The sequence below is a fragment of the Giraffa tippelskirchi genome, chromosome 7 (genome assembly GCF_054371585.1).
Source record: "Giraffa tippelskirchi isolate mGirTip1 chromosome 7, T2T-mGirTip1v1.2.pri, whole genome shotgun sequence".
Lineage (NCBI taxonomy): Eukaryota > Metazoa > Chordata > Mammalia > Artiodactyla > Giraffidae > Giraffa > Giraffa tippelskirchi.
The window spans coordinates 21693232-21720392 of NC_137281.1; the positions used below are offsets into that span (position 1 = coordinate 21693232).

Sequence of the window (27161 nt, forward strand, 5' to 3'; positions counted from 1 at the left end):
GTCCTCTCCCATCCAGGCTACCACATAACATTGAGCAGAGTTCCCTGTGCTATGCAGTAGGTCCTTGCTGATTAATCATTTTAAATAAAGCAGCGTGTACATGTCCACCCCAAGTTCCCTAACCTTCCCTTCCCCGCATCCTTCACCTCCCCCCTTCTCAGCAACCAGAAGTTTGTTCTCTAAGTCTGTGAGTCTCTTTCTGTTTTGCAAGTAAGTTCGTTTGCATCATTCCTTTTTAGATTCCACATGATATTCCATTTTAATTATTTACTGAGCTGCCCAAGAGGTTCCACGTTTTTGGCCATTACCCCTCAGTGCTTCATAAAATCCACACTGTTGCTGGTGGGAAGGTTAGTTGTTCTATCCAGCCTCCATGGACAGCAATGCAGCTGCAGCTATCACACTGAAAGAGGTCAGGACCCTTCTGTCCAGCTAGTCCAGTCTAGACATGTATGTCTAATAAATTCTAGACATTTATTCTAGTACAGAAGGACTTGTGCTCATTTATCCATTGCAGCTTTGATTTCAGTGGGGAAGCAGTGGGACAATCTAGATGATAATCAATAGGAGAATGGTTAAATAAATTATGCATGCCATAGAATGGCTTATCACACTTAAAGGGAAAGAGGCAGGTCATTATGTCCTGATGTGGAAGGATTTCCAAGATACATTGAGGGAAAAAAGTAAGGTGCAAGAATAAGTGTGATTTCCTGTGTGACTGTGTATGAAAAATATTGCTGGCAGAATTCACAAAAAAACTGGTCCCAGTGGTTGACTGTGGAAGAGAAAATTAGTGACTCAAACCCATGAGAGGGAGACTCACCGTTTATACTCTTGTGATATTCACAATCCACATTGGATAATGTAAACCTATGTAACCTGTGTAACCAATAGGAAATGACAGTGTGTGACTTTTCCAAAATACGTCATAAAAGTCATGGTGTCTTCGGCCATGCTGTCTTGGATCACTGGCTCTGGGGATAGGCAGCTGCTTAGTTAAGAGGATGGTGAGCAGCCCTGTGCAAGGAACCCTGTGGTGAGAAACAGAGCCCTCTTGCTGACAGCCAGCACCAGCTTGCCAGTGTGTGAGCAAGCCAGCCTGGAAGGAGAGCTTCCAGCCCCAAAGAAGCCCTGAGGTGGCTGCAGCCCAGGCTCTTATCTTAACTGCAACCTCCTGAGAGACCCTGAGGCAGGACCTTTCAGCTAAGCCACTTTCTAATTCCTGACCCACAGAAATCATGTGGTATAATAAACGGTTATTGTTTCAAGCCAATGAATTTTGAGATAATTTGTTATGTAGTACTAGATAACTAATAGGTCTTTTGAAATCTGTACCTTTTATGTTTGTGCATGTCCAAATAATGGTGGTGGTGATGATGATAATAATCATAACCATATTAATAACCTAATATACACCATGGACTTTGTGTGCAATAATTCAAGGATATTACTGTCGGGTAGATTTGGGGTGGAGAGATGGGAACCACTGCATGGGTGATGATCCCTGGACTACAAAGGGACTCCACCCGAATGCTCGGAGAATCTGGCTTCCAGGTGTGTGTAAGGGGTGGGGCACCTGTGCAGGCAATGGAAAGCCCTTTGGGGTAGAAGTTTCATACTAGCTGCCTGCAGGCTCACAGACCCTTTTTGCTTGGCTAGGACATTGAGTTTTGTCTTTTTAAATTAAAAAAAAATTATTTATTTTTGGCTGAGCTAGGTCTTTGTTGCTATGCAGGCTTTCTCTAGTTGTGGTGAGTAGGGCCTACTCTCTGCCATTAGAGAAATGGCAGAAAGTGAAGAGGAACTAATGAACCTCTTGATGAGAGTGAAAGAAAAGAATGAAAAAGCTGGCTTGAAACTCAACATTAAAAAACTAAGATCATGGTATCTGGTCCCATCACTTCATGGCAAATAGGAAGGGAAAAAGAGGAAGCAATGACAGATTTTGTTTTCTTGGGCTCCAAAGTCACTGCAGACAGTGACTGCAACCATGAAATTAAAAGACTCTTGCTCTTTGGAAGGAAAGCTGTGACAAAACCTAGACAGCGTATTCAAAAGCAGAGACATCACTTTGCCAACAAAGGAACAAAGGTCCATATAGTCAAAGCTATGATTTTTCCAGTAGTCATGTATGGATATTAGAGTTGGACCATAAAGAAGGCTGAGAACTGAAGAATTGATGCTTTTGACTTGTGATGCAGAAGACTTTTGAGAATCCCTTGGATTGCAAGGAAATCAAACCTGTTAATCCTAAAGGAAATTAACCCTGAATATTCTTTGAAAGAACTGTTGATGAAGCTGAAGCTCCAATACTTTGGCCACCTGATGCAAAGAGCCAACTCACTGGAAAAGACCCTGATGCTGAGAAAGATTGAAGGCGAAAAGAGAAGGGGGCGGCAGAAGATGAGATGGTTAGATAGCATCACTGACTCAATGGACCTGAATTTGAGCAAACTCCGGGAGATAGTGGAGGATAGAGGAGCCTGGTGTACTATAGTGCATGGGGCCGCAAAGAGTCAGAAACGACTTTGCAACTGAACAACAACAGCAAGGGGTTGTTCTCTAGGTTGCGGTGTTCTGGATTCTCATTGCAGTGACTTGTTGCAGAGCTCAGGCTCAGTAGTTGTGGCTTTTAGGATCAGGGAAGTCTGCATGCCACGGAGCAAGTAATCCCTTGCACCAAAACTTCTGAAGTCTGTGTGCCCTAGAGCCCATGCTCCATAACAAGAGAAACCACCACAATAAGTCCTCACACCGCAATGGAGAATAGCCCCCACTCACTGCAGCTAGAGAAAATATGCATGCAGCAGTGAAGACCCAGCACAGCCGAAAATAAATCAATAAATAATTGATTGATTAAAGGAAAGAATTGTCAACTTAAGAAAAAAGTGCACAATGTGAGAGTTGTGAGTGACGTTTTTATTTGGTGCAAAATGAGGACTACAGCCCGGGTGACAGCACCCAGATAGCTCTGAGAAACTCCTCTAAAGAGGCAAGGGGGAAACTTTAGTATATATGTGATTTTGGTGAAGGAGGAATGCATGCAATCAAGCACATATTTTTCCAAAAGCTTTCTACTAGTCTCGTGAAGCTTTTGCTAGTCAAGAGGAATAATCGTCACCATAAAGGAATTTAGTGATATGGGAGATACAAGAATTGGGCTCATAAAATCTGCTCCTGAAAATATCTAACTATCTGAACACTTGCCTTGCCTTTTTTTTTCCTGAGCCTCATTTCTGCTCTCCACCTTGAAGGTGTTAAAGGTCAGCAGCTGCAGCAGCACATGATTTAATCCTTGGAGAGGTAGATGGCAAGTGCCCATGGCAAATGCCAACTTGTGGTTGACAGAATGTTATAAGAACATTATTCATAATAGCTCCATAATGAATACAGCTCGTGTCCACCAACAGTAAATGGGTAATAAACAGTGATGTATTCATATAATTGGGTACTCCTCAACAGTAAGAAGAATATGTGTGTGTGTGTGTGTGTGTGTGTGTGTGTTAGTTGCCCAGTCATGTCTGAATCTTTGAGACCCCATGGATTGTAGCCTGCCAGATTCCTCTGTCCATGGAATTCTCCAGGCAAGAATACTGGAGTGGGTTGTCAAGTCCTCCTCCAGGGAATAAAAATACTGCCATACAAAAGAAAATATGTATCTCCTAGGGATGGATCTCCCAGACACTATCTGGATTTTGGTGATGATTCCACATGTGTACACACATAAGGGGCTTCCCTGGTGTCTCAGATAGTAAAGAATCTGCCTGCAAGGCAGGAGACCCGGGTTCAATCCCTGGGTCAGGAAGATCCCCTGAAGAAGGGAATGGCAACCCACTCCAGTTCTCTTGCCTGGAGAATTCCATGGAGAGAGGAGCCTGGAGGGCTGTAGTCCGTGAGGTCGCAAAGAGTCAGACATGACTGAGTGACTAACACACGCAAACGCACATGCGTATATAAACATTTATAAAACAATTCACTGAAGTTTGAACATAAATCTTAAGATTTATTCTCTGTATTGTATATATGTTATACGTCAATAAAGTAAAATAGATGTAGCTTTAAAAAATCTGCTCTGAGCACTGTTTGAGGGCCTGCGTCCCACAGTCCAGCTCCTTCCCAGCGTTTGGACTCTGAAGACTGAGTGTGGTTCTCGCAGGACATGCAGCCTACTGGTGTTTGCTGGTGCCTCTCCCAGAGCAGCACTGGAGTCAGTGTGGGGCAGCCAACTGGGGGCAGAAGAGAGCAAACAATCTAACTGGCATTTTCTCCCTTACACTGTGCCCAGACAGTGAAGGCTGAATGAAAATGTGATATTGTGGTTTATAAAAATATATATATCTGGTCAGTCCCCTGTTTCTGGTACAGAGCTCCTCAAACTCTTGGTGTTTCCTAAGTATCCAGAGCTATAAAAACGTCTCTTGTTATGTTAATGAGGTGACCTTGGGGATGCACCTAGGTGTGGGGGCAGGTTGCTAAGAGAATCAGCTGCCTTCACTGACGCCTCTGGCAACCGTTGTACTCTGTGTCTATGAGATTTTTTTATTTTTTATTCCACATAAAAGTGAGATCATACAGTATTTGTTTTTCTTTGACTTATTTCGCTTGGTTTAATGCCGTCTAGGTCCATCCATATTGTCACAAATAACAATATTTTTTTCCTTTTCTATGGGAGTATAATATATTCAACTTAAATTTATTCTACATCTTTGGGCTTACCAGGTGGCGCTAGTGGTAAAGAACCTGCCTTCCAATGCAGGAGACATCAGAGACATGGGTTCGATCCCTGGGTTCGATCCCTGGGTGGGGAAGATCCCCTGGAGGAGGGCATGGCAACCCACTCCAGTATACTTGCCTGGAGAATTTCATGGACAGAGGAGCCTGGTGGGCTGTATTTCATAGGATCACATAGAGTCAGACATGACTGAGGTGACTTAGCACATACTACATGTTTATTGTTCATCTATCCATAGACACTTAAGTTGCTTCCACATCTTATCTATTATAAATAATATTTCAATGGACATAAGGTGCACATATCTTTTCAAGTTAGTCTTTTCATTTCTTTTCGATAAACATCCAGAAGTAGAGTTGCTAAACCATATGGTAATTCTATTTTTAATTTTTTGAGGAATCTTCATACTGTTTCCCAAAGTGGCTTCACCAATTTACATTCCCACCAACAGTGCAAAAGGGTTTCCTTTTCTTCACATCCTCACCAACACTTTTTATTTCTTATATTTTTGATAATAGCCATTTTAATGGTTATGAAGTGATAAATCATTGTCCCTTTGATGTGGACTTCCCTGATGATTAGTGATGTTGACGTCTTTTCATGTATCCATGGCCATCTGTATGTCTTCTTTGGAAACATGTCTATTCAGATCCTCTGTCTATTTTAAAATCAGACTGTTTGTTTGCTATTGAGTTGCATGAGTTCTTTATATCTTTTGGATATTAACTCCTTGGCAGAAACATGACCTGCAAATATTTTGTCCCATTCAACCTTTTCATTTTGTTGATAGTTTCCTTTGCTGTGCAGAAGCTTTTTAGTTAGATGTAGTCCCATTTGTTTATTGTTGCCTTTGTCACCTTTGCTTTTGATCTTAAATTAAAGAGATCATCACCAAGGCCTATGTCAAGGAGCTTACTACCTATGTTTTCTTCTAGGAGTTTTATGGTTTCAGGCCTTACATTCAAATCTTTAATCTATTTTGAGTTAATTTTTGTGTATGGTGTGAGAAAGTAGTCTAGTTTGATTCTTTTGTATGTCCAGGTTTCCCAACACCATTTATTGCAGAGACTGTCCTTTCCCCATTGTATGTTTTTGGCTCCTTTGTCCTAAATTGATCATATATTCATCGGTTTAGTTTTGCACTCTCAATCCTGATTCACTAATCTTTGTGTCTGTTTTTATGCGAATGCTACAGTGGGGTTTTTTTGTTTGTTTGTTTTTTCTTTTTTTTTTTTTTCCTCTTTTTTTGTCCATGACTTGTGGGATCTTGGTTCCCTGACCAGGGATTGAGCCCAGGCCTTGGCAGAGAAAACACAGAATCCTAATCGGTGGACCTCCAGGGAATTCCCCACAGTGCTTTTAGTCTTTGTTCGAGTATTTTTCGTGTGTGTATTTGCAATCCATATATATCCGTTGGTAAAGCATCTACTGGAATATTTTGGCCATGTTTTAATTGGGCTATTTCCTTTTTTGTTGAGTTTTGAGAGTTCTTTATATATTTTGGATCTATATCCCTTTGTCAAGTATGTGATTTGCATGTATTTACCCCCTGTCTGTGGCTTTTCTTTTTATTTTAAAAGTGTCTTTTACAGAGAAAAAGTTTAATTTTGAAGAAGTGTAATTTATCATTTTTTCCTATGTGGATCATGATTTCGGTGTCTATCCTTTGCTTAACCCAAACTCACAAAGATTTTCTGTTTTCTTCTCAAAGTTTTATAATTTGACATTTTACATTAAGGTCAGCAATCTATTATGAGTTAATATTTGTATAAGACATAGGTCAAGGTTCATTTCTTTGCTAGTAATTCCAGCATCATTTGTTGAAAATATTGTCCTTCCTCCTTTTCTTTAAGTAGTCTAGGTAGGGAGGTTTCATGGGGCATTTATGAAGATGCTGGTGTAGTTTTTCTTAAGAAACAGCAACAGAATGCTCAACATCATTATATGTTAGGGAAATGCAAATTAAAACCACAATTGGATATCACTGCATACCTATCTGAATGACTCTAAAAAATCAAACCAGAACCAAAAAAAAAAAGAAATGGTAATACTGGGTGATGGTGAGAGTGAAGATCAACTGGACTGTCATACACTGCTACTAAGAATGCAAAATAGTGCAAAAGCTTGAGAAATAGTTTGACAATGTCTTAAGAAGCTAAACATACTCTCACCTGTGACCCAGCAACCTAATTCATAAATATTTATTCAAGAGAAGCAAAGAGCTTTGAGTCTGGGATTTTTTTTTTTTTAGCATGATGCATTTGAGATTTATCCTTGTTGCTGGGTCTACAATAGTTTATTCCCTATTTTGACTGAGTTCCTTTTCATTTAATTGTATTAATATACCATCCACCACATAAAGGATTTTTCGGTCATTTCCAGTTTCTTGTTTCTATTAATAAACCTGTTACAAGCATTTATTAACAGATTTTTCCATAAACAAAAGACTTCTCCTAATAATTCTTCAGCTATTTCCTGACTAGGATCCCAGGAGTTAGAACTTCCGTTCCCTTTTCCAAAGTCACAGCAGGGAATTTCCCAGGTAAGAAGTCAGAATTTCCCTCCCCTGAATCTTAGCAAGCAGAACACTGAATAAGTAAAGATAAATCAGCAAAATCAAAGACATACAGCAATAACAAAATGCAAAAACCTCCCATATCAAATGAAATAAAGCACCACTAGACAAAACAAAAAGCAACCTAAGAATAGAAATGGTTTTGCAAAGGCCAGGGCAAAATATCCTGCCAAAAATGTTTCTATAGAAGCAACCAGGGACTTCCCTGGTGATCCTATGATTAGGAATCCACCTGCCAACACAGGGGACATGGGCTTGATCCCTGCCTTGGGAACCAAGATCTCATATGCCATGGGGCAGTTAAGCCCGTGTGCCACAACTACTGAGCCTGCCCAGGCACTCTGGAGCCCCTACTGGGCAACGAGAGAGGCCACTGCAATGAGAAGCCAGCGCACTGCAACTAGAGAGGAGCCCCTGCTCGCTGCAACTCGAGAAAACCTGAGCACAACCACCAAGAACCAGTGTAGCCAAAAATCAATCAATCAATCTTTAAAAAAAAAAAAAAAAAGCAACCAGAGTTAAGAGAAACAAAATTTCAGAAATGAACCTAGTTCATAACTCTTCCCTAACTCCTCGCCTCCAAACCTCAGAGTTGTAAGGGAGAAGAGAGAGTGAGAGGATAAAATCCTAGAGGGACAACTGAGTAATACCTTCCAGTAGAGAAAACAAGACTGAGGTTATCAGCAGGCACGACTTTGGGAAGAGACACAGAAGTTGTGACTACCATCCACACCCCTTCCATCCCCTGGGTCTCACTGGAGGTAGGATGAACCACCTGGTTGCCCTCCTTGTTTTGATTTTTCCTGATGGGCAGCGCAGTTAGAGATGGAACACAGAACAATCATGTAACCATTGCTCTAATTTTCTCCAGCTACAGATTCCATAAGGATTCAGAAAATAGATGACTGCTGTCTGAAAAAAAATGTAGAAATATCTCCCCACCTAGAACTGCACTGTGCTTTGATTTCTTTTAATTGCAATGAAAAAATAATTCTAGATCCCAGGGCAAAACTGCTCCTATTTCCTATTTAAGTCAATACTAAGCTTTGCACAAGACCCATGAGCTGTTCCAGCCTGGGAGAGGGAATGAAGGGAGGGTTGGGTTAGTGTACCTGTGCTAGCAGCTCTCTCGTCTCAACTGTTTTGCCATCCAGAGTGAGTATTGTTTATTTGGTGACTAGGAAGCAGACCTCAAAGCTTTGCCTGTAGAAACTATGGGCAACAGGTTGACTTAACCACCTAATGGAGAGACACTGACCTAACCCTCCCTTCATTCCCCCTCCCAGGCTGGAACAGCTCACAGGGCTGTCTTGAAAGCCTGGAATGAATAGAAGAAATTACACAGAGAGTTTGACATGGCTAGTATCAAGATTAGCCTTTGCATTGCCTAGTGAAGGTAGAGTGAAAGTGTTAGTCTGTTAGTTGTGTTGGACTCTTTGCAACCCCAAGAACTGCAGCCTACCAGGCTCCTCTGTCCATGGAATTCTCTAGACAAAAATACTGGAGTGGGTAGCCATTCCCTTCTCCAGGGGATCTTCCCAACCCACGGATAAAACCCAGGTCTCCTGCCTTGCAGGCTGATTTTTTACCACCTGAGTCACCAGGGAAGCTTTTGTGTTGTGTAAAGATCCTTGAAAGTGTGTGTGTGTGTGTGTGTGTGTCTTGCTGAAATGAAAATACTGTAAAACAAACAATAACAACAACTAAAGAGTAATCCAAAAATCTAAATGTTTTACCAAATTGAATTGCAAAGTTTAAAAATGTAAACAACACTGTACCCAAAGTTTTATCTTGATGTCCCTCCCTCACATGTCCTACGCTCCCCCAAGTCAGCCACTTTGATCTCATTTAGCTGTTTTCTTTCAGCCATCTAGGCTTTTTAAAAAGCTTTTATAATCAGTCTCATGCTTCCTAGGTGGGACAGTGGTAAAGAATCTGTCTGCCAATGCAGGAGATACAAGAGACACGAGTTTGATCTCTGGGTTGGGAAGACTCCCTGGAGAAGGAAATGGCAACTCGCTCCAGTATTCTTGCTTGGAAAATCGCATGGACAGAGGAGGCTGACTGGCTCCATCTGCTGCTGCTGCTGCTGCTAAGTCGCTTCAGTCGTGTCCAACTCTGTGCGACCCCCATAGACGGCAGCCCACCGGGCTCCGCGGTCCCTGGGATTCTCCAGGCAAGAATACTGGAGTGGGTTGCCATTTCCCTCTCCAGTGCATCTATGAGGTCACAAAGAGACAGACACCTCTGAGCACACACACTGACTGACAGTCAATCTCAGACTGGATTAGGGCTTCCAAGTGCCTGTTTCAAAATTGGGAAAGGAGTACGTCAAGGCTGTATATTGTCATCCTGCTTATTTAACTTATATGCAGAGTACATCATGGGAAATGCTGGGCTGGATGAAGCTCAAACTGGAATCAAGATTGCCAGGAGAAATATCAATAACCTCAGATGTGCAGATGACCCCACTCTAATGGCAGAAAGTGAAGAGGAACTAAGGAGCCTCCTGATGAAGGTGAAAGAGGACAGTGGACAAAGCTGGCTTAAAACTCAGCATTCAAAAAACTAAGATCATGGCATCCCGTCCCATCACTTCATGCCAAACAGATGGGGAAACAATGGAAACGGTGACAGACTTTATTTTGGGCGGCTCCAAAATCACTGCAAATGGTGACTACAGCCATGAAATTAAAAGATGCTTGCTCCTTGGAAGAAAAGCTATGACAAACCTAGACAGCATATTTAAAAGCAGAGACATTACTTTGCCGACAAAGGTCCATCTAGTCAAAGCTACGGTTTTTCCAGTGGTCATATATGGATGTGAGAGTTGGACTGTAAAGAAAGCTGAATGCCGAAGAATTGATGCTTTTGAACTGTGGTGTTGGAGAAGACTCTTGAGAGTCCCTTGGACTGCAAGGAGATCCAACCAGTCCATCCTAAAGGAGATCAGTCCTGGGTGTTCATTGGAAGGACTGATGCTGAAGCTGAAACTCCAATACTTTGGTCACCTGATGGGAGGAGACAATTCATTAGAAAAGACCCTGATGCTGGGAAAGATTGCGGGACAGAGGAGAAGGGGACGACAGAGGATGAGATGGTTGGATGGCATCACCGATTCAATGGACATGAGTTTGAGCAAACTGGGAGATTGTTATGGACAGAGAAGCCTGGCATGTTGCAGTCCATGGCGGTCGCAAATAGTTGGACACAAATGAGCGACTGAACAACAAGCACTTCAGGGCAGGGGACTGAGCATGAAGTTAAGGACTGAATTTTCTGCTTCTTCAAGGTGGAGGTCAGCCAAGTTCAGAGTGGGTGGATTGACACACAGGAAGTGCTTACAGCACGGCAGGCATATAACAGCCTATGTGTAAGGATGAGCTATTTTTATGACTGCTTTCTGCATTGTGATCTGGGAGTGATTTGGGAATATCTATTTCCTGTTTAAGAAAGTAAGTTCCTTCTGCTTTTCATTCTCTGGTATTATGACTGCCCTGAACCTTCTGTTCCCTTCCTCCCTGCCAACATGAGCATCAGAGTCTCATGGGCCTCTGGCTACTGTCAGTGTCAAGATAGGGTTTCACCTGTCCAAAGCCTGTTTGAATTTCTGGAGTCCAATATTCCTTATTCAATTTACAGTTTTCCTGAATTCATCATATAAAGCAAAAAACAGAATTTCCCTATGGGCAGTATGGCATCTAACAAAAATCCAGAATGTATTTATTTTCCATTTTCCTTTGGTTTTGAACATTCCCCAGTTCTGAACCCAGATGGGGTTTAATGGTCATTGCATACAGTTGGGCAGGTTGTTCACTGCACAAAGATGCCCACCAGAGATGAGAAGGCTGAATCCAACCTTTACTTGCCACGCTGTATCCTAGAGCCTACGTGAGTCCAGAGAGGACACTTTTCTCAGGTTGTCAGTCTAGAAAGGAAGTTTGGAGGTTATTTTTTAAAATCTACTGCCCACAACACAATCCCCTTTGAATTCTATAGGACCTCTCATTGAGCAAAACAACCCTTCAGGCTTATAGGAGCAGGTCAGGCACCTGGGTCTCTTGAATGGCCTAAAGATGTTCCTCACAAGATTTATGTTTAAAACCAATGGTGTTCAAGTGTGGATGGTTTTCCTCCCCAGAGGACATTGGGTAAGGTCTGTGAGCATTTCTGGTTGCCACAACTGGAGGGTAGTAGTTCCGGCTTCTGGATAGAGACCAGGGATGCTGCTAAACACCCTACTATGCACAGGACAGCCCCACAACAAAGAATTATCCAGCCCCAATGTCTGCAGTGCTGCTGGAGAGAAACCTTATCCAAAGTGAATGGAACAAAGCTACCAAATAGAGTGGGTTAGATTTTCCTGTTGTAGTTCTGAGTGCCCAGCTTATCACCAGCTCCATTGACTATAGCCACGGCAATGATGACTGCTTCTTTTCTTATTTCTCTCTTGCTTCTGCCCAGCTTTGAGGAAGGTCTCACAGCAGTTTGGGAGCCTTGGCCTGTGTCCGTTCTCAGATCAGAGTGCAGTGGGGGACCAGGGCCCTTCTTGACTCTGCTCCTCTTTACAGAGGGACGGCAGGAGGTGGTGAGGACCCTTGGGGGAGGGGGACCCGTGGGCAGGAGCTGCAAGGCCCAGCCCCCTCTACTGGGCTTCTCCCCAGGTATCCCCTTGGATATCCAGGTCTGACCACAGAAAGCTGTGGTCCCCACACATACCTGCAGCTCTCTGAGGCTGCTGCTTCCTCAGCAATCAGAAGCTTGGACGACCAAAGATCTGACACTGGATATGGGGTGGTGCTTCTTCATGAGAGTTAATACCCAAGGCTTGGTTCTTCCCCAGTGTACAGGCTGTCAGCGGCCCGGCTAGACGTGCTCAGTCGTCCTCTCACATCTCTGAATCTCCGCTGCTTCCTCTTCTGAAACACCCTTCACTCTGAGTTTCACCTGGGAGATCCAGCCTTCAGGCCTCAGGTGAACCGTCCCTCCCACTGAAGAGGCTTCCCCGACTCCTGCTCCAATTCCTCTCTCCACCGCATCTGCGCTAATCCCTCTCACTGTTCTGCTGCTCAACAGCGTGATCTTCTGTGATTCTGCTTCCTTGGAGACTAAGACCCAGAGGACAAATGACTTGGGTTCATTCCCCGTGTGCACACCCATAACACGCAACGCAGTTCCTGTTGTGGTTGATTTGAGTCTCCCTTAGGAGCATGGCAAACTACTCCAGTATTCTTGCCTGAAAAATCCCATGGACAGAGGAGCCTGGTGGGCTACGGTCTGAGGGTCGTAAAGAGTCAGACCCAACTGAAGTGACTTAGCACGCACACAGCCATGTAGGAGCACAGGCTAGACTTAGGGAATGTACTAGAAATGTTCTGGTGCCAACATGTTGAGCTCTGCCTGAAGTTTCAGCCACATTCACCACATTCATAACTTATTTTCTTTAAGAGGGATCCCTCTTGACTGTTGGCATCACAATTGCTTTTGAAAGTGCTTGCATATGTCTACTATTTATGAGTACTCTTTCCCTTAGAAATTTTCTGATGGAGCATGAAATTTAACCTTAGAATACATCTGTACCTCTCTTCATTACACACGTCTTCATTATCTGAGGAGAACCACTATCAGAGAAAAGCCCCTTAAAGTGAGTCAGCTCAAATGGAGACACAATAAGAAAGAAAAATTGAAAAGAAAAAAGTGCCTTTGTGTTTAAAAAAAAAAAAAAGAAATAAAATTATGAAAATGTTTAGCTTCCTTTTAACAAAATGTGGGTTATTCTTGCAACTACCCAAACATGCTTAGGATGAACAAAGTTTGAGTCACGTTAGTTTGGAGGAGGCATATATCTTCAGATAAAATGTGATCATTTGATATGACATGCCCCTCTTCTGACTCTTCCTTGTGGGTTATAAGGGACAGTTTTGAAAAAAAAAAAAATATATATATATATATATACTTATTTAACTATTTTATCAATTTTCTTAACCCATTGACAGTCAAATCATTCTCTTTTGAAGCAACTGTCCTGTCACTAATCTAGTGATTTTCTCCAACTGTTAACTGGTTTATTATATATATATATTATTATACATATTTTTGATGAACTTTTTTATCTTGTTAAAATGAAATATATTAAAAAAAACACTTAGAGAGGGAGAGATGAGAAATGAGAGAGAGAGAGATGAGGATAGATGCTGGAAAATTCACAGACGTTAACACTCTCAGTCTCTGTAGCACTGGTGAGACGCCCTGAGCTGCCCTGGGAGAGAGGAGAAAGTATCTGAAAGTGAGATTTCCTTGTATCTCCCCCCTCATCCCCTAGGCCCACTTCCCTGATGACACATCCTATTTCCCGTGTATAGGGACCCATTTATTTTGAAAGATGTTGGCATCCATCCAGCTTGGTGGGTTCCACCACTTGAGCAGGTGTGGTGAAGGAGGGGAGGCAAGGGCAGGCGGCTCAGGCCCTGATGTCGCCCTGACAGCTAGAATCGGCGTTTTCATCTTCTCCAAACAGCAAGGCACTCCTCTCCCCTCCTGCCTGCAGACTTTTTATAATAGCAATAAGACAACTCTGGGGAAGATCATCTCGTATTAACTCCGGGGAGTAATCATCTAATCACATTCCGGGCTGATTTGAGGCACTCATCTGGACCGAATGCCTCCCCACACCCCGGGAGCAGCTTTATGAGGCGGCAGCCAGGCCCCATCGAGCCTTATTGCTTAATTAAAAACAAATTCCCGAGTAATTTATTTTGGGTTTTTTTTATTATTTTTTTATTTTTTGTCTTCCCATAAAACCTCCAGCCGCACAAAGGGTGAGGGAGAGCCCAGGAGCTGGAAGAGGAAGCGGAGATTTATGGCTCTGGCTGCCACGCTGGCCGCTGGCATTCAGGGTCGAGGCTAAACAGGAACATCCTGCGAGGCCGGTCTGCGGGCTGTGCCGGGTGAACGGCCCGGGAGGCACGTGGGCAGGACATGTGGATTATAAAACAATAGCAACCCTCAGGCCCTGACCCCGTGTTGGGATGACAGCCCCGAGCTGTGACAGACCCTCCAAAATGCCACCACCACAGCTGGGGCCTTAACTTGCCTGCCCAGGGCTGCTGGAGGAGCCCTAAGAGCTGCCAGCCCTGCTCAGGCCCTGCTCTGTGCCCAGGGAACCCCAGTGGTTGGGCCCTGGTGCCTGAAGCTCCCAGGAAGCCTCTTGATTTTTTTTCTCTGGGCCTCGGTTTCCCCAAGTGAACAGTTTCCCACCTGCCTTACAGAGTGATGAGGGGATCAGAGTGGATGGTGGTGCTGGAGAGGCTGGGGCCGCCCTCTCACGTGTGGGGAGTGAAGAAGACAGTGTGAGTGGGGGGTGGGCTTTAAACGAGGAGATGAGGGTCCCAGCACCCAGATGAGGCTGTGAGTACAGAGCCTTCCCTCAGTCATCTGTGCCGGGACTCACCAGGGCGTGGGAGAGAGGCTGCAGAAGGGATCGTGTGTGTGCTTGGGTGTGCCGAAGCGCTGGAGGCATGTGTGCATGTGTGTGGTGGGTGAGAGTGTGTCTGCAGAGGCCCAAGTGCCTCCCTATGATCTATCTGTGAATGGAGAATACCATTAAAGGGCCCATACTCTGAGGCCAAGCTGCCACGACTCAAATCCCAGCTCTACTTTGGGCTAGTGACTTAACCTTGCTAAACCTCAGTTTTCCTATCTGCAGAATGGGAATAATCATGGCATTGACCTCTTTGGGTTATTGTGAAGCTTAAATTTGTTAATCTGAGCAACACTGCCTGGCAAGTGCTTCACAAGTGTTCTGACATCTATGAGTGTGTGGATGTGACTCGTAAAAATTACATGTAATACAAATTTCTCCAGTTTAAGTCACATTTACCCATAGACTTTAATTTTAAAAATTAGGGATGAGACTTCTAGAAATAATTTTGTTCATATGATAAAATAAAATCACCAAAAATGTGGCAAATCTTTACAAGTCATGATTTTTACAGGAATGAGGATGGCTTACATTGGAGTACAAACCAGGGAGAAATTGAGCCCCAGACTTAAAATAAGAATTCTCTACCTCACAATTCTGATTGACTGAAAAACTGCATCCTAAAATTGCAGTTCTGTAGGAGAGCTGAGCCCCAAATGCTTGTCTTCTCACTTTCCTCTCCTCGCACCCCCATCATCACTTCAGAAATGAGCCAAGTGGCCAAAATCAGCTCTGAGAAGATTGCAATCAAGAGCAGAGATCTTCAGCCACTTCAAAAAGAGGCAGCCTTTCCTGGGAAATTTAAGGGTCATTCATTAGCATCTGCAGAAAAACATTTCTGAAAAGAGACTCTGGGAAGAGCGGCTATCACAGAAGGGGAGGCCTTGACTGTGATCACACTGGCTGTAAAGAGAGCCCAGAACCAACCTAGAAAGTGACTACTGGTAAAGGCAGGCCCTCGAGGGTCTCTGAAGTGGCTGCTCAGTTTTCCTTCTCTGAGAAGTTGGCAGAGCCTGGTGGCGGCTTAAAATAATCCTACTAAACCTGCGGGGTCTATGGGCACAGCTTCCCTGGTGACTCAGACGGTAAAGAATCTGCTTGCGATGTGGGAGACCCTAGGTCAGGAAGATCTCCTGGAGAAGGGCAAGGCAACCCACTCCAGTATTCTTGCCTGGAGAATCCCATGGACAGAGGAGCCTGGCGGGCTCCCATCCACGGGATCACAAAGAGTTGGACACGACTGAGTGACTACACTTTCTTCTTTCTTCTTCATGGGGACAGCACTGATCTCAGAGCCACACGTCCAGGATTCGAATATGTACCCTTTCATCTCACCAGCTGAGGGCCACTTCCTGAGGCTTTTCAGAGCCCTTGAATGTTGAAAGTTGCCTCTCCGAGTTGGTAGTATTTGAAGTGGTTACTTGTACAGCAGACAGTGCTGGCCTAATCAACGTTAGTTCTGTAGCAGATACTTGGTACCCACTCATACCCTGTAAATTGAAGGCCAACAACCAGTCTCTGGATCTATTTACCAGAGCTCATTGGTAAATTCCAGGACAAAAAATCTTCAGACATTCCAGGAATCAACCTGCTGCGACAGCCCTCACCACTAGCTTTGGTGGATTAATATCCCAGCTTCCTCACACTTCAGGTAGGATGCCTGAGGTGGGGTCTCCTGCAGTTGCTCACAGCTCCCGAGTGCCTGAAAACCCTTTGTTTGCTGCCTTCTCTTACCTGTCTCACTTCCCCCTCCCCTGCCAGTGTTTGTATTTACCTCCCAAATAAACTACTTGCATTAAAAGCCTTGTCTCTGGCTTTTTCCTGGTGAACACCAACTAACATCCCTAGCCTAGCCCAGGCATTAAAATCATTAACTCATTAAAACCATAAAACTCTTTAAAACCCAGTACACCGGCCCTACACGGACGTCTTTATTCACCGTTTTCTCCTGTGTGGCATCCTCTCTCCCTTCTGGCAGAAATACCTGTTTTCTTTGGGGAAACTGAGACTTTCTCTCCCATCATTCCTTTCATTCAGAGAGGACTGACCCCACTCTTGGCCCTGGAGGCAGGAATGGGCACACGATCTGAGCCAGGCCAGGATCCAACTCAGTCTCGTTGCTATGCTCCTGGGAAACAGCTGTCCTGACACTGGGAAGTTTAGGCCAATCAGATATGACCAACATTCCCCAAGATCAGTTGACCTGAGGGAGAGTAAAGCTGACATGGAGGAAAACATGGTTGAGAGATGGAGAAAAGCATATTCCTAACAGAATCTTTGAGCCCTGAATCCAGCCTTGTCTGAAGTTACAATGCCCCCAACCTTTTCAGTCACATAAACCAATTTTTTCTGCCCTCCACACTTTTTTTTTTACAGGGGCCAATTCTGAGTTTGGTTTTGGCACTTCCAACTGACTAATACATACTTTTATCCTTCTTAGCTTTCAGATCGGGAGGAGAGGGTATGTGGCTTTGAGATTTTTCTCCTTTCTGGGTGTAGATTCTTCACAGGTAAAGTTGGTTTGAAACTAATCCCTTCAAAAGTTGCCTGAGGAAGAAGTGTGCCCACACCATTTATCAGCTGGGGTGTTTTCGTTTATTTATTTTTTAACTTTCTATTTTTGCACTGGGGTATAGCCGATTAACGATGTTGTGACAGTTTCAGGTGAACAGTGAGGGGACTCAGTAATACATATATATGGATCCATTCTCCCCCAAACTCCCTTCCCATCCAGTCTGCCACATACCATTGAGAGAGTTCCATGTGCTATACAGTTGTTCAGTCGCTCAGTCGTGTCCGACTCTTTGCAACCTCATGGACTGCAGCATGCCAGGCTTCCATGTCCTTCACCATCTCCTAGAGCTTGCTCAAACTCAGGTCCATTGAGTTGGTGATGCCATCCAACCATCTCGTCCTCTGTCATCTTGTCCTTCTGCCTTCAATCGTTTCCATCATCAGGGTCTTTTCTAATGAGTCGGCTCGTCACATCATGTGGCCAAAGTATTGGAATTTCAGCTTCAGCATCAGTCCTTCCAGTGAATATTCAGGACTGATTTCCTTTAGGATTGACTGATTTGATCTCCTTGCTGTCCAAGGGACTCTCAAGCGTCTTCTCTAATACCACAGTTCAGAAGCATCACTTCTTCGGCACTCAGCTTTCTTTATGGTCCAACTCTCACATTCATACATGACTACTGGAAAAACCATAGCTTTGACTAGATAGAACCTTTGTTGGCAAAGTAATGTCTCTGCTTTTTTTAAAACGCTGTCTAGGTTGGTCATAGCTTTTCTTTCAAGGAACAAGCGTCTTTTAATTTCATGGCTGCAGTGATTTTTGAGCCCAAGAAAATAGTCTGTCACTGTTTCCTTTGTTTCCTCATCTATTTGGCATGAAGTGATGGGATGGGATGCCATGATCTTAGTTTTTTGAATGTTGAGTTTTAAGCCAGCCTTTTCACTCCTCTCTTTCACCTTCATCAAGAGGCTCTTTAGTTCCTCTTTGTGTTCTTCCATAAGGGTGGTGTCATCTGCATATCTGAGGTTATTGATATTTCTCCTGGCAATCTTGATTCTGGCTTATGCTTCATCCAGCCTGACATTTTGCATGATGTACTCTGCATATACAGTAGAGGGCTATACAGTAAATCCTTGTTAATTATCCATTTTAAATATAGTTGTGTGTATATGTTCATCCCAAACACCCTAACTGTGCCTTCCAACTGGGGTGTTGTTGAATGCAAGTACCAGAAACTCCAACTCAAATTGGCTTAAACAAGAAGGCATTTTATTACCTCTCATAACAGGAAGTTGAATGGCAAGAGAGTTTGCAGGGTTGTTTGACTCAGTGATTTGGCCACATCCTTCAGGATCCTGTTTCTCTCAGTTCCTCAGCCTTGCGGTCTTCAGGGTGGTGGCTCCCTGTCAGGATGGAGGCTGAATCCCAGACTTCTCATCCCTACATAGCACCATCTAGAGGAACAAGAAGAGAGTATTGACTTTCTTTCTACATGTACCTCATTCTTAGAAAGAGACACTGTCCCTGAGCCCCTAGTAGAATTTTGTAACAGCCAAGATAAATGAAATTACACAGCAATAACAAAAAAAAATATCTCAAAGTGCTAGTGACTTAAAACTACAAAGTTTTATTTTCACTTACGTTGTGCAGCGGAGCAGATCTGCAGAGGGGCTGTCTCGCTGAAGTCTTTCAAATACCTGGCTAAGGGAGCAGCTGCCGTCCTGGATGCTGTTGGTTGCTGTGCGAAGGGCTCCCACCAGCAGTTAAATGCTGTGCCTCAGAAGTGACACACAGAGCTTTGTCTCATGACTCACTGGCTAAGGTTAGTTTTATCGACCCACTTGACCACAAGGAGACTAGGAAAGAAATATTCCCCTGCCGGAAGAGGGAAGAACTGGAAACAGTGCTAACGATGGTCACAACTGCTCTCATTGGCCAGAATACGGCCGTTTATAAACCAGTCCCTGTCAAGGAGAGTCAGGTGACTATGACTGACTTAGAGCCTTGTTTGGATGGGGCATGGGTTCTGGCTAGTTAACTGCAAAGACCTCTACCTCTATACATGTATCTGCGACCACATTTATAAATAGTGAGATACACATATTGAGGGCATTTTCATTGGCATAAGCCAGGGGAGGGAGGTGGCAGTGGCTGTGGGGAAGATATTCTTCACCCAGATGATCCTATGTCCTGATGGGGTGACTCTAGTCCAGGTTTTCTACCAGGGCCAAAGCTTTTTCCAAGGACTTGCATGTCTAACTGAAGTGGGGTGACCCAGGAATCTTTGTAGGCAGAGAGGAGAAGGCTGCTCCTGGCATTGGTCCTATATATCATTCATGAGCTCATCAGGATAATTTCAGAGCCAGAAGCTCAGACACTGTTGTGTCAGGGGTCCATCAGAGGAGCAGCACCTCTGTGAGATTATATATCATAAAGGATTTATTATAGAGACTTGACCTCATCCTCCTGTGGGAGTTGGTTAAACAGATGGCATGAGGCCATTACTTCTGTGTCTGATCCTGAAACCGGGAACCTGCAGGGCAGGTGACTGGGAAGGGATGGTTCACCTAATATGTGTGTGTGTTGGGGCGGGTGATGTAAGGATGAAATGGCCCTGGGAGGCTGGTGCTGCATCAGGCCCTCACTGTGTCCCCACCTCCAGTTTCACCCATGAGGGTGTTCTGCAAGAAGCGCTGGCATCCTTCTTAACGGCCCAGGACCAGAGAAGCTGGAGGAGGACCCAGCAGGAGCTGGAAGCTCCGTAGGCCTGGTTGCAAGCTGCACCAGCCCCGTGAGCCAGAAGATCCTGCCAATGTCAGTGACAGTGGCACCTCATGACCAGTACCAACCTCAGAGCTCCGAAGAGATGCTGCCGCTGGGCTTCCATCTCCAACTCTCAGGCAGAAGGCCTCTTGCGGCCTCTCACACTGAGACCATGCAGGAAAGGGAATGCTGGGAAATGTAATTCCAGCTCAGCTACATTGTTGCTACCAATCCATCCCAGAGCCCCTCATTGTGCTGCAACTGGTTCCTTCTTTAAGAGCTCAGTGGAGTGGGCATTTATTACTATTATCATCGACACCAGCATCCATCCTCCTTTCTTTTTAAAATAACTCCTTGATGCCTTTCAAGGAACATCCCCTTTCCCATAATCCATTCAGGTGTTTCTAGGGCAGAAGCATGTGACCAGGCCTGGCCAGTCAGTGCCTTGGATGCCCCAGCCGCAGAGTAGGGAGATAGAGACCTGATCTAAATGGTCATATCAGGGTGAAGGAATCCTGGGACTGGAGGAAGGGCTACCAGAAAGAAACATTCCTTTTGTTTCTAGCTAGACCTCAGCTAGACTGAGAGAATGTGCAGACTGCTGCTGCTATGAAGGGAGAATCCGTCTGAGCAAGCAGACAGCACAGAGCAAAGATATGACAAGAGAGAAAGGGATCTGAAGACATTGTTTCATTTGGATCAAACCATTCTTGAAGGCAGTTCTATTCTGACCTTTCAATTATGGGGTACAATAAACTCTCTTTTTGTTTCACCAGTTTGAGTTGGGTTTTCTGTTACTTTCAACCAAAATAGCCCCAGCTGATGCACGCCGTGGTCACAGGCCAAAGTCAGTAATTCCTGAAACTGCAGCTCAGAGACTTTGTATGCCTGGGACCAAAGAGGAGAAGACTCACCCACCTCAGTGCTCCTGAGCCAGAGAAGACCACCGGGTTCCACAGGGTGTGGATGAATTAGGAGAATGGTAATGGAGTAAGAAATGGGAGCTGAAGTCCAACTCCAATCTTGATAATTTGTAATATCCTTTGCTTGCTTCCTCACTCCTCTGAATACTATTTTCTTGATTATATGTCTTCACTGTCCCTTGTACCAGGTGGTGGTACAGAGCTCCCAAACATGGACCCAGTTCAGTGTTCCTTGTGCCTGGAGACCTCCATTTTCACACAGAACTAAACAAAATGTGAGGAAATAAATTTTCCTGACTTTATTATAATAAAATGTGCAATTTGCTTTGGTATTTTATTCCATAGTTTATTCTATTTTTTCAAAAAAGAAAGAAAAAAGAATGATCATCACTACCTGCTAACATTGATTCATTGAAGCTTTTGGGATAGACTTTTTAAAAACATTTGCCCAAAGTGCTTTCTGCAAGGCATGCTTGGACATGTGCTGGCCTGCAGGTGGGTCACTGGGTGAAGTGTTCAAGAGAAGCTTTTCAGAAGCATGGTCCTGCCACAGAGATGGCTTTGAGATGATCCATGAGCACCTGGCTAAACCAGCTGTCGGTGCACCAGCTGACACCAGCCCCCACTCACTCCCTGGGCACCTGCACGGAGCCTGCTTTGTGCTGAGCCCTGGGACTCAGAGTGGGTTTCTCAGAGCTCACAGTCAAGGAGGCACGTTTATAACACCTGTAGAAGGGTCATGACAAATCCAGGCTCCTGGCGTCTGGACTAAGGGGCACCTAGCCTAGTCTGTCGGACCTGGGTGGAGTTGTGGTCACCCCGGAGACCTGGACCACATGTCTGCAGTGGCAAAGTGCAGCTAATTCCAAAGCCCCAGCTCTTAGACTGGTTCTTTTTCGTTTTCAGATTGGTTCTTGATGCTCACGAACTATCCATTCAGCAGTAGAAAGAGCCAGGACAGAGCAGATCTTAATGAGACTTACTGTGCCTGGCCTTCTTCACTTCTTACAACACAGGGGAGACATTCCTCCTGTACAGAGAGGAAGTCCCAACTCTTACAGGTCAAGTGACTTGCCCAAGGCCACACCACTGGGGAGTGTCTCAGTTGGGATCTGAACCCAGATTTTTCTACCACTGATTAAAAACATGCAGATGCCAGGGCCCTGCCCCTAAAGGGATTCTGGCTTAATTTTGGGAAGGTGAGGTCTTGCCTTTGGAACTGTTCTGGAAGCTTCCTAGATGGTTGAAATGTGCAGCCAGGATTGAGCAGCACTGACCTGGACACAAGTTCTTCTGAAGAGGGGCCAGCCCTAACCTGTCCTGTGTGCCACCCATGACTGGGGCCGGGAGGTGTGGGCAGCCGCCGCAAGGCCCAGCCATCACTACAGGGTGGGGACAGACCTGTGGGCTTTGTTCCCTAGCACTGGGGGAAGGGGATCAACTGAGGCAAGGTGGTCTGGGAAGGCCTTCCTGAGAAGGTGGCATCTAGTGTGTTCCTTAACCCCAGGAGCTAAAAGGAGCCAGACAGCAAACAGGAAAGTCCATTCTGGTAGATTTTCTTGGGACTGCACTATCTGGGCAAAACCTGGACAAGTTGGTCCCCTAGTCTGGAGGTAGGGGTAAGATGAAGCTGGAGGTAGACAGGAATTTTAGGATTTCATTCACTGTTCAGTGTTTCTGGGAGAAACATTCCTTGGTCTCCCTGCAGGAAGGCCTAGGAAATGTTGCCACTGGGTTTCAGGGAACAGTTGAGCCTCTGGGTCTGAGAAAAAAGAACCTTGGTGAGAGTGTCTCTCTCACCTGATTCGGGGCCTCGAGACTGAGCTTCCTCAGTTCTTGGGGCCCATTAGCCCTCTGTCTTCATTATTTAAGGCCATGACTTACCTGTTACTCCACAAAGTCAGAATGGGGCTGCCACCATAAACGCCCCTGGAATGGGGCCCGGGTGGCTGGCAGAGCCTCCTCCGAGAAACATCAGCCTCGGTGAGCGGACGGTAACTATCATTTACATTAATTAGGCAGCCGGATAATAGGATGTTCAATAGTTATTACAGCCTGTAAATTCTGCAGCAAACGCTGCCAGGAGCCAGGAGCTGGCAGAGGCTCCTACTTTGCAAAAATCAGTCCTGTTCTTACCTTGGCAGGCAGCACCGGGGCTTTAAATTCAAGGGAAAAGGGAGTCTTTATCAAATTCCGGAAGAATAGCTGATGTTGGGAGAGAGGCCTACCCACGTGATCCAGCCACCAGTGTGCGATCCTGAGTGGATTAATCTCAAGTGTCCTTCAGCAAACAGATGACCAGTGCCAAGGCTCCACCAAGAGTGTAGCCACAGAGGGGCAGCTTGGACAAGGGACAGCTCCTGTGTGTTTGAAAGAAGAGACCACATATTGTGGGAACTCTACAAATTTGGGGGTGATATGCACAGTAAACAGAGTAGGAAATGGCAACCCACTTCAGTATTCTTGCCTGGAAAATGCCATGGACAGAGGAGTCTGTCGGGCTACAGTCCACAGGGTCGCAAAGTTAGTCAGACACAACTGAGCGACTCAGCACACTGAGCGCGCGCGCGCACACACACACACACACAGTAGATCTTTTTAAAATTTATTTATTTATTTGACTGTGTTGGGTCTTCGTTGTGGCACATGGTCTCTTTGATGCAAAGCGTGGGTTTCTCTCCAGTTGTGGCATGGAGGCTTAATTGCCCTGCAGCACGTGCAGCTCAGTTCTCCAACCAGAGATCAAACCCTCATCTCCTGCATTGGAAAGCTGATTCTTAACCACTGGACCTCCAGGGAAGTCCCACAGAGTAAATCTTACTCATTGTGCTTTATTTGTGACGCTTATTTTACAGATGGGGCACAGGCACTGCAAAGGTGGTGGCTTGCCTAAGCGACAGAGCCAAAGCAGGTAAGGACATCTCCGTAGTGTGCCCACACAGCACTCCCTATTCTTAGCCCAGCTTTCCCATCTTCCTCTTCATTTCCTGCTGCCCAGGGGTTCCTCCTTCATTCCCCACCTGCCCACTGGCCCTTTCTAGTCTGAGACAGCTCAACTGCAGCCTCCTCCCGCCTCCTGGGCCCTGAGGGCCATGCTCCAGCCCCTCCACTTACAGCCTGGCTGGCTGAGGCCACCCTCTGCTTGTTGACCTGTAAGGCTCCACCCTACAGGTCACGAGGCTGTAAATGGAAGCTCAGGTGGCAGCTTGTGTGGGAGGCTTGTGAACACAAAGCCTCATCCTTGGGGAGTTGTGTGCACCCTTCAAACCTACTTTTGTGTATCCCTGAGGCTGGCACTCCGCTCTTTCACAGGCACAGCCTCCTTGCTGGCCAGGCCTGGCCACAGCCAGCTCCAGCTCACCCCTGTCTCCTCTCCTCCCCCCATCCTGGCTTCCCGCCGCCCTGCCCCGTGTCCAAAGCCTCCAGCTGCAGTCAGTACTCTTCCCCTACCCACGCCCCTCTGCCTGCCTCCAGCTCCTCTGTAGAAGGTCCCATTGCCTGCCTGGCTCCAGCTCAGTCCTCTGGCCTCATCTTAAGGTCAGGTCCCCAGGGAAACCTGTTCCACCTCCAGACCTACCAGCTTCCCCTGACGCAGGTCCTGTTTCCCACCCCGCCACCCAACTCTGCAGCCCCCCTGATAACCTTTCCCACCACTCACTGTCTGTCACACACGCTAGAGCTTCTCATGGGTGGGGACGAGGACGTCTGTGGTGATCACACCCTAGTAACAGCACTGCTGACTTCTTGGTCATGGAGGTCCAGGGCAGAGAGCACATATTTTGAGAGGGAGGTGTTAAAACTGTAAAGTTGGGTGACACACCACATTTCTCAGGACTTTGAGTTTCCTCGCTTTCAATCCACGATCCTTGAGCAAGAGCCGTTAGGGTAACCCAGCTACCATCAAGAAAACAAGATTTCTGGGAGATGCTTAACTGGCAGAAACATGTATAGCACTCACATAATTGATTCACACACACAGAAAGGACACAGATCTTAAATTCATAGCCCTGAGAGTTACCAGACAGCAAATGCAAATCATGTTTCCAGTCCCCAGCCCACGGTGTCCCATCTTCTGTGGGCTGGGCGTCAAACAACACTTCAGGCTCAAAGCACGTTGTCACGTCTCCTGCAGGGGCCCTGCAGGGACGGGCCCTCCTCCCTCAGAAGGTCCTGCTCACAGGGCTGGAACTTATTACGGCCTCTCCTGCACACAGAGGAGCTGACTGGTGTTTCGGGTGGTGAGCTGGAAAATGGTGAACAAACCCTGATTGGTAGGGTGGTCTAAATATGCCCACCATGGCTGGTCTCGAGTTGCCGACGTGGGTGGTATAGCGAAGCTGGGAAGAGAGGCACACGTCAACTCTCCCGGGCTGGGGAGCCCCTCCAGCACACCTCAGGCTTAGGGTCTGTGTTGTGGTGAACAGCATCACAGTCACACACTTTCTAGGGAGGCAGAGGGCAACTGAGGGTGCTTTCCATCTCACACCACTGCAGGGCAAGGTTCCACTGAACGGGAGGGCAGGGCCATAGACAGCTCCATCTGCAACATCATTTCTCTCCTTGCCTTTCTTCTGGCAGAGGATGTACGTTAATCTGTATAGATTAAATAAAACCACCGTGAACACACTGTTTTTTTCACATCCTTTGTGGCTGAACCTGCAAGTCAAGAGTAAGCTGGACCTTGAGTTCGAGTTTCCCGATTGATTACAGAGTTTCTTGAGCTCAGCACCCTCTCAGGCTGGGTCCCCTGCACCTGCTCCCACTCACACCCCAGGCTCCGGTGTGTGAAGCGGGAAAGGGCAGAGAAGCGCCGGCCACACACACCGCAGGTCACAGCTGTTCCTGAACTGTAAGTGCATCTGGCTGAGTAGATGGAGGGGCAGGCCCGATGACACAGGGCATCGCTGCTGCCCGGGATGCCTGCCAGCGTGGGAGGTGTGCAGCCTGTGGGTCCCAGGACACAGTTCTGCTCTGCTGTGGACAAGCTGTGGCAGTGTGGTTGGTGGGGTATTGTCTGGGCTGGAGGGGGTCATGGCCAGCATCACAGCTGCTGTGTGTCAAGGCTTCTCCATCATCAGGCCACACTCTCGGCTCCTTGTTTTTTGGGGGGGAGGTCAGACAGCAACTATTTTACTGAACGCTTATGTGCAACTTAGTGTTCTAGATTGCACTGAGGAAACAATGGTTATAATGGCAAACGAGACAGGCAAAGTCCAGGTGTTCATGGGACTCATATTCTAGTGGAAGAAGATGACAGTAAATAACAGGCAAGATTGTTAGATACTAAGAAAGGTTACAGAAAATGTAAGATGGACTCATACAAGAGAGGGGCTGGCGTGGGGCTGTTCAGAGGAGGCCGCTCTGAAGGAGGCCTGTTGTGGAGAGCTGAATACAGAGGAGGGGCTGCCTTGTGGTTGCGCGTCCAAGGGAAGAGCGTCCCAGGCTGAGTGACAGGTGCCCACACCGAATAGGGCGGAGCTATGCAGAGAAGGCGTGGGGGTGGGACATTGGGGAGGTGGGCCAGGCCAGGGCTGGAGAGGGCCCCGCTGACCCTGGTCAGAAGCTGGCTTTAATTCAAAGAGCACTGGGAAGTTTGCCTGTGGGTTTTGAGCACAGGGGCGATAAGATCTGAGTCATGCTTCACAAAGGTCATGTCGGCTGCGGTGGGGCCCCACGTGGAGGTGGTGGCGGGGGGCGGGGGGCAGGGGGTGGGGGGCGGGTAGGGAGGGGCTGCGGCTGCTGGTTGAGATGAGAGCAGGTGGGAGCAGGGAGATGGCAAGGAGGGCTGGAAGGAGGGCCACCAAGCACTTTATGGAAGATTGGTTGAGGGGCATGAATGCAAGAGAGGATGATGCCTGGGTTTCTGGCTTAAGTAATGGGAGAGCCATGAGGCCATTCGCTGAGGTGGGAGCAAAGGAAAGTCAGTAGTTCCGTGTACTGCCGAATCAGGCTGGGGTGGGGGGCATTGGAGCTTTCAATGGGCACTTGTGTTCATTCCCTCATGGAGCACCTGTTAGGGTTCAAACAGTGTTTCTACATCACTGGGGAGACAGCAGAGATCAGTACAAAGTTGTCCTTCAGTAGTTCACATTGGAACGGGGCAGGGAGGCAGACAATACAGTTACAGATTTGGGTCTGGGTAGGAGGAAGCTAGGCTGCCAATATGATTTTAA

At 46.2% G+C, this 27161-nt stretch overlaps 1 long non-coding RNA gene across 1 annotated transcript; it reads left to right on the forward strand.

Moving 5' to 3' along the window:
* Positions 1-9576: 9576 nt before the first annotated feature.
* LOC145514529 (uncharacterized) lies at positions 9577-25614 on the forward strand. The gene is made up of 3 exons (XR_014060199.1): positions 9577-10762; positions 18953-19124; positions 23844-25614. It is a non-coding gene; the product is annotated as an uncharacterized LOC145514529 (long non-coding RNA).
* Positions 25615-27161: the final 1547 nt, after the last annotated feature.